The sequence below is a fragment of the Magallana gigas genome, chromosome 8, assembly GCF_963853765.1.
Source record: "Magallana gigas chromosome 8, xbMagGiga1.1, whole genome shotgun sequence".
Classification (NCBI taxonomy): Eukaryota; Metazoa; Mollusca; class Bivalvia; order Ostreida; family Ostreidae; genus Magallana; species Magallana gigas.
In genome coordinates this window covers 11,971,029-11,977,594 of record NC_088860.1, presented here as the reverse complement: position 1 = coordinate 11,977,594, position 6,566 = coordinate 11,971,029, and positions in this window count along the sequence as shown.

Below are 6,566 nucleotides of genomic sequence, written 5' to 3'. Positions count from 1 at the left end.
TTTAAGTAAGAATACCACATGTAGAATTAAAACCCAGTCATTTTGAAATATAATTCATATAATGTGCCTCACAGACAATGTCATTACCTGCCTTGTCAGCAGGGACCACTACATATTGATCGTGTAATCTATCCAGTTCTATTATCGCTTCTGCTTTTTTAGAAACAGAAGGATAAATAGTTTTCATTTGTCCTCTCAGTCATTTAATACGAGATTTTAATATGCATCCGACGCTTTTAATCCACTCTGACAAGGTGTCAGGGTCTTCCTTTTCAAATTAGGCCAATCGCTTGGCGTTATCATCGACAAAATGCATAATATGTATAAAATCACGACGCCATGGGAAAGATCTAGGCTCCCTTATGTTTTTTCCTTTCACAATAAGCGATCTTAGGTCTTCGTTGTTTAAATTTCTATATCAACATCGCCAGTAGTGACATGTCTGGATGGATGATAGCTGTGGGATGAAGAAGAATATGAACACGTTGGAGGATTTTCTTTCAGATGTTTGGTATTGAGGTCAGACGAAACTTTCCTCGCCCAGCATCTTTTTGTATCTCCTCGTAATTAAGAGATTCAATAATATAATTATATTTATTTTCATATTTAAAATGACTAAGACTATTAAATCTATGTATATTAACTTGGTGTGATGCAAATAATACACCAAGAAAAACTATTGATTTTGTATTTATGAGTGAAAACCTAACTTTAAAAACTTATATTTAGCATTTCAAAAAATTCCCGGCACCCATTCTAACTGCACTAGAATGTCTGATCACAAATCGATACAATTTGATCTAAATATTTTTGATAATAAAAAAGGGGTGGTAATTGGAAGCTTAATAGTCTCTTCTAGAAAAAAGAATACAAAGAGCAAATTTTTGAAAGCATAAAAAACATATTCAATACGCATGAAACATTTATACAACAATGGGAGTTTTTGAAGAAGGAGGTTAAAATATTCGTAATAATTTTTCCGTTAAACAATCAAACAGATTTAAGGAGGCCGACTTTAGTTTCCATTGCGCATGTTTTTGCGCATTCTAGTATATTTACAGTGGATTTAATCTTCTTAGGAAATTTTTACGATATCATTTATAAAATTGAACACAATGAACAAAATACAGATAAAAATACATGTGTTTAGATTTGTTAATTTTTTTTAAAACGATTTTTCCGTTGTGCGGAAGGGGACCGTTGCCATTGCACTTTTATGACGTAATGATAAAATGAAGCTTGTAGGAGTACATTATAAGGAATAACGTAAAAGAAAAAGTAAAAATTGTACGCTGTTGTAATTTTATACACAGAATAATGCTCTCATTATGGATATTTTTCTAATTTTTTGAATGAATCCAAATTACCAATCTTCATTCGTATTGCTCAATATATATCATTGGCAATTTTTTGTGTGCATTTTAATATTTTGAGATGGCTCCCACTAAATACTAGACGGTAGAATTAGTATTTTTTACATATAAGGTAGGAAATAATATGACTTATCATATATAACAATTTAAATAGATTTAGATTTAGATAGACAGCTATTGTAGTATTTTTTAATCTGCTTCGAAATCCGGAAAATGACATTTTTATATATATTTATATAGTAAATGTACCTCTATTTTGAGATGGTCCCTAAAAAGAACCAGACGTCGATTTACTTGAAACTTCGCAAATAAACTAGAATTGGTTAAAATGGGATATGGCTAAAAAATAAAAAAAAGTTTTTCTAATGCAGTTTTTCCGCACCCCCCCCCCCCAAATCGGCCTCCTTAAAAAGAAATTATTTAATATAAAAAAGGAAAATGAATATATATAGAATCTTTACCTTACAATGAAATTGATATGATTAGAAAAAGAAACTTAGAGACTCAGCTAAACGAACTTTTTGTTAGAAAATCGAAAGGTGCTCAAATAAGATCACATGCAAAACTGATTAATGAAGGTGAAAAGAAAACAACATATTTTTAGGTCTAGGAAAAAACCTATCAAACACAAAATGTATTTTACGAACTACAGATTCAAAAACATGAAAACTTAACAACAGATGACTAAATTTTAGGTGAAAATGTTATTTCTATGAGGAATTATACGATACAAAAAATAAAAACGAGTCAGACAATAAAAAGTATCTAGAATCCAGTAATATTAAAACTCTTTTTCCTACAGCTTAAGACAACTGTGATGAATGTCCAACCTTACATGGATGTAAAGATACAGTAAAGAGTATGAAGAGTAATAAGGCTTCCCGACTTGATGGATTGCCAGTAGAATTTTATCAATGTTTTTGGGATCAACTATCTTCACTTTTTTTTATATGTTGAAAGAAATTTTCCAGTCAAATGAAATGTCGTTATCTCAACGCCTAGCAGTTATCTCTCTTATCCACAAAAATGTTGTAAAATATATATTAATAAATTACAGACCTATCAGCTTGACAAACACGGATTATAAAATCATCATTTTATATTTGACGCATATTGCGAAAAGTGGTAGATGAATATATAAGTAATGAGCAAATAGCGTACATAAAGGGAAGATTTATAGGTGCAAATTCTAGACCAATTCTAGACATTTTTGAATATTGCGAAAACAATAATCAAGAAGGGATACTCCTTTTTTGGATTTTGAAAAGACTTTTGATTCTGTTGAAAGGAATTTTTTTATTCAAAACGTTAGAGACTTTTAATTTCGGAGCTAGTTTTATTCACTGGATTGAAATTTGATATAAAACCCCAATATTTCGACTGAAAAGTAATGGATGGATTTCAAAAACATGTCAAATGCATAGAGGAGTTAGACAAGGCTGTCTTATTTCAGCATTATTATATCTTCTCGTCTCTGAAATCTTATCCGATAAAATAAAAAACAATGTTTAATAGACGGATTTGCTGCAAAAAACCTAGAAAAAGAAATAAAAACCACCAACATGCAGATGATATGACATTATCACTGAAGAATATAGATTCTCTTTAATAAGCCATTTAAACCATTGGTATCGTTTGCAAAAATAAATTTATCTAAAACAGAATGCGTTCTTCTGATCACGCTTTTAACCAATACAACAATATCGAAGGAATACATGTAACGAACAAATCAGTTAATTAAATGCCTAGATATACACATTGGTCATGTTAAATCGAGTGTTACAACTGAATGAAAATCTCCCATGAATTGGAAACGTTTTTTGAATCTTGAAAAAAAAAGAAAATTAACAATATTTGGAAAATGTACAATGATAAACACATTGGCAATTTCCTAACTTATATATGTAGCTAGCGTTTTTGAAAAACCCGACAATGATTATATAAAAATATTAAAAGGCTTATATTTAATTTTATGTGGAATAAGGCAGATAGGATCAAAACTTAAAGAAATACAATCATAAGAGAAGTACATGAGGGGAAAATATGCCCGGCCTTGTCGATATAGAATCTAAAGAGCAAGGGACGTTACTGGCCGAAATTTGCCGCGTTTCAAATATGCACAACACATATTAAACATTTTCAGAAGCCTATCGTCGTTTTACCCAAGTATGCACATGACTTTATGATGGCGCGCTGTTTCTTGCGGTCAGCGGACGTCGTTTTTTTGCGTTTTTAAAACATGTTTTTGCCGCAATTTGTTTTAAAAACCATATGCTTATTTAAAAAAGGTTTCAAATGACGTATGAAAATGACGTACACAATACTAACTACTTAACAATTGACGATTATGATTTTTTGACATGTTTAAGAAAAATTGTTTAGATTCATATCTTTAACCTCTGTAACGAAGTTTGGGTAATTTTTACACTGGGTCGTGTTTAGTTTCCGCGACTCTTTAATGCAGTAAAAGTGTAGTTAATAGTGAAAACATTGAAAATCACACTGGTTTGATTCCGAAATTTATGACAAACATTTCGGTTTACACTATGTATGTATAAACCCATTTAAAATGACAAGAACGCGATTGGTCAAATAAAAATTTATTTTTTAAAGGTAAGACAATCTGACTTGAAAATTCTATATGTTAGGGATAGTTTTGAAGAGAGTGGGACTTTAAAAAGTTCGTCTGATATATATGATACATTGCGCAAAAGAACAAACTGGCGATGTGAATACAAAATGATAAAACAAATATATACCAAATTTGAACTCAAATATGATCTTTCAAAAATCCCATATATACAAACAAAACAAATACCAAAAACTTCCCATCAACACAACACCAAAACATTTTATTAATGATTGATAAAACGTAAGTTTCAAGAACCTTGTACATAATTTCAATTAGAAAAAGAATTTCAAGTTGAAAAGCAAAAATCAATATACACACAGAAAATTAAAAATACCAAAGACAAAGCCTTAGCGGATTTTAATTACAAACTACTGAAAAATCTGTTATTTAATAATCTTTTAGCGAGCAAATGGAATAAACATATCACTGCTAAATGCAAACATTGTAACGAAATTGATAATTCGAAACACCTTATTTTTTAATGCGTTAATGTAGAACAAATTTGGAAAGCAGTGAGCGAGTGCTTATTTTGATAATAAGTGGAAATATTGTTTTGGGGTTCTACCTGGAAGAAACACAGGTCTCCAAATTTTATATTATTTTTTTTGTCATTTATTGCTTATATAATAAATAAATGTAAAATATATTGTAGACTTAAAAATTAACTCGAATCATTTTTAATGATAAACAACTCATTCAAAAAAATATTTTACGACACACTGTGCAGTTCTGACAATGCTTAAAATTACAAAAGAAAATCGGCTTTTTCAACTTTTGATATCTAAACTTCGACATTTGTAATTCTTTTCTAAACAATAGTATACCCGATGCACATAGGGACTGTCTATGTGTACTGGTGCTTTACCCGGGGACGTAGTGATGGACTGTACAATAATGTAGTACCACCGGGTAATCCAAGGGTGCAGCTTATTTTACTACGTACATGTACATGTAAACCGATGTAACATTTTCCTATACTAGCTTGTATTTTTATGTTTTCAAATACGATGCATTATGTGTAATTATGTATATGTAATTTGATATGTATCATTGCGTGCGTAATAATGTTTCATGTACGTATATATTTAAAAATGAAAAAAAAGAAGAAAACTTACTTTTTTGGAAAAATTTGTATAGTAAATTCTCTAGCTATTTCAAAACTGATTTACGTAGGATCGATTTTACCCCTCCCTAATCAAGATTTTTTGAAAAAGATCAAATGTAGCATTTTTAATTTTATTTGGGATAAAAGAGAGAGAATAAAACGAGATACAATAATTGGCAAAATTGAGGACGGAGGTGTTGGTCTAGTAGATATAGAACTGAAACTTAAGGCTATAAAAGCATCATGGGTAAAAAGACTTGTAGATGAATCTTGCATGCTTAATAAAATATTTCAAGGATATATAAAAAACACGGGATTAAATATGGATTATATACTATCAATGTCTGAAAGAAAATTAAAGTTGAAAATTTTGTATGTTTTTTAATTATACCTACTGTGTATAAAGAAATGCTGTGTTGTTTTAATGAATGTAAAAGGTTAATTCATATATCTGAACTTTCAAGTGTAACACTTGCACAACAATCACTGTGGAATAATACTCTGTTCGAACATAAGGGAAAATCATTATTTTTTAAAAACTGGGTAATGAGTAAAATTTTGTTTGTTAAAGATGTTTTCAACAAAAATGAACTTTCCAATGATCTAAAAAAGAAAAGTAATTGGTTGTGTGAATACAATATTTTAAAGAAAGTAATTAAGAAAAAAAGTGAGCGTTTTGATATGAAGTGTTGTATTTATACAAAAATAGTGAAAAGAAATGTTTATAATTTTCATAAGGGAACTTTTGATATATTCGATAAGAGATGTAAATTCTACTATGTACACTTGCTTCATAATAAATTCAAACCACCTTGCTACCAATCTGCATTTAACAATTTATTTAATATTGGTAGAGAAAATTGGAGAGATATTTATGAAAGAAAGGCTAAGAACCCGTATGACAAGAGACTTAGTGAATTTAATTATAAGTTGTTAAATAATATTTTGAATTGTAATTCCTTTCAATACAAATGTAAATCAAGGTCTCATGCAAAATGTGAATTCTGTCCGTGTTAAAAGGAGGACATTAAGCACCTTTTATTTGATTGTCTATCCGTACAAAGATTGTGGCAAAAATTGAATAGTATTCTGAATTTTGATGTATGCTGGAAACACATCATTATAGGATTCTATTAAAAAAAAATTCCAAAAACTGTATTTTTAAATACAATTATATCATATGTGATTTATAAATATAAAATGACATGTGGAATGAAAGAAAATTTTCAATAATGTAACACGCTTTTGAATTTTTTTCAAAAGGTCTCTCTCTAAAGAAAAGGACTTGATGTTGAATTTAAAAAAAAAAAAATATATAGAAGTAAAATATTAGAACTTATTCGATTGTTATAATCTGTTTATTAGTTAAGATTTAACTGCTTGTCCTGACCCTGGGCAATCAGATATTGTAAAGGGTTGCATATTTCTGAATAAAATAATGAAAATGAATTATGAT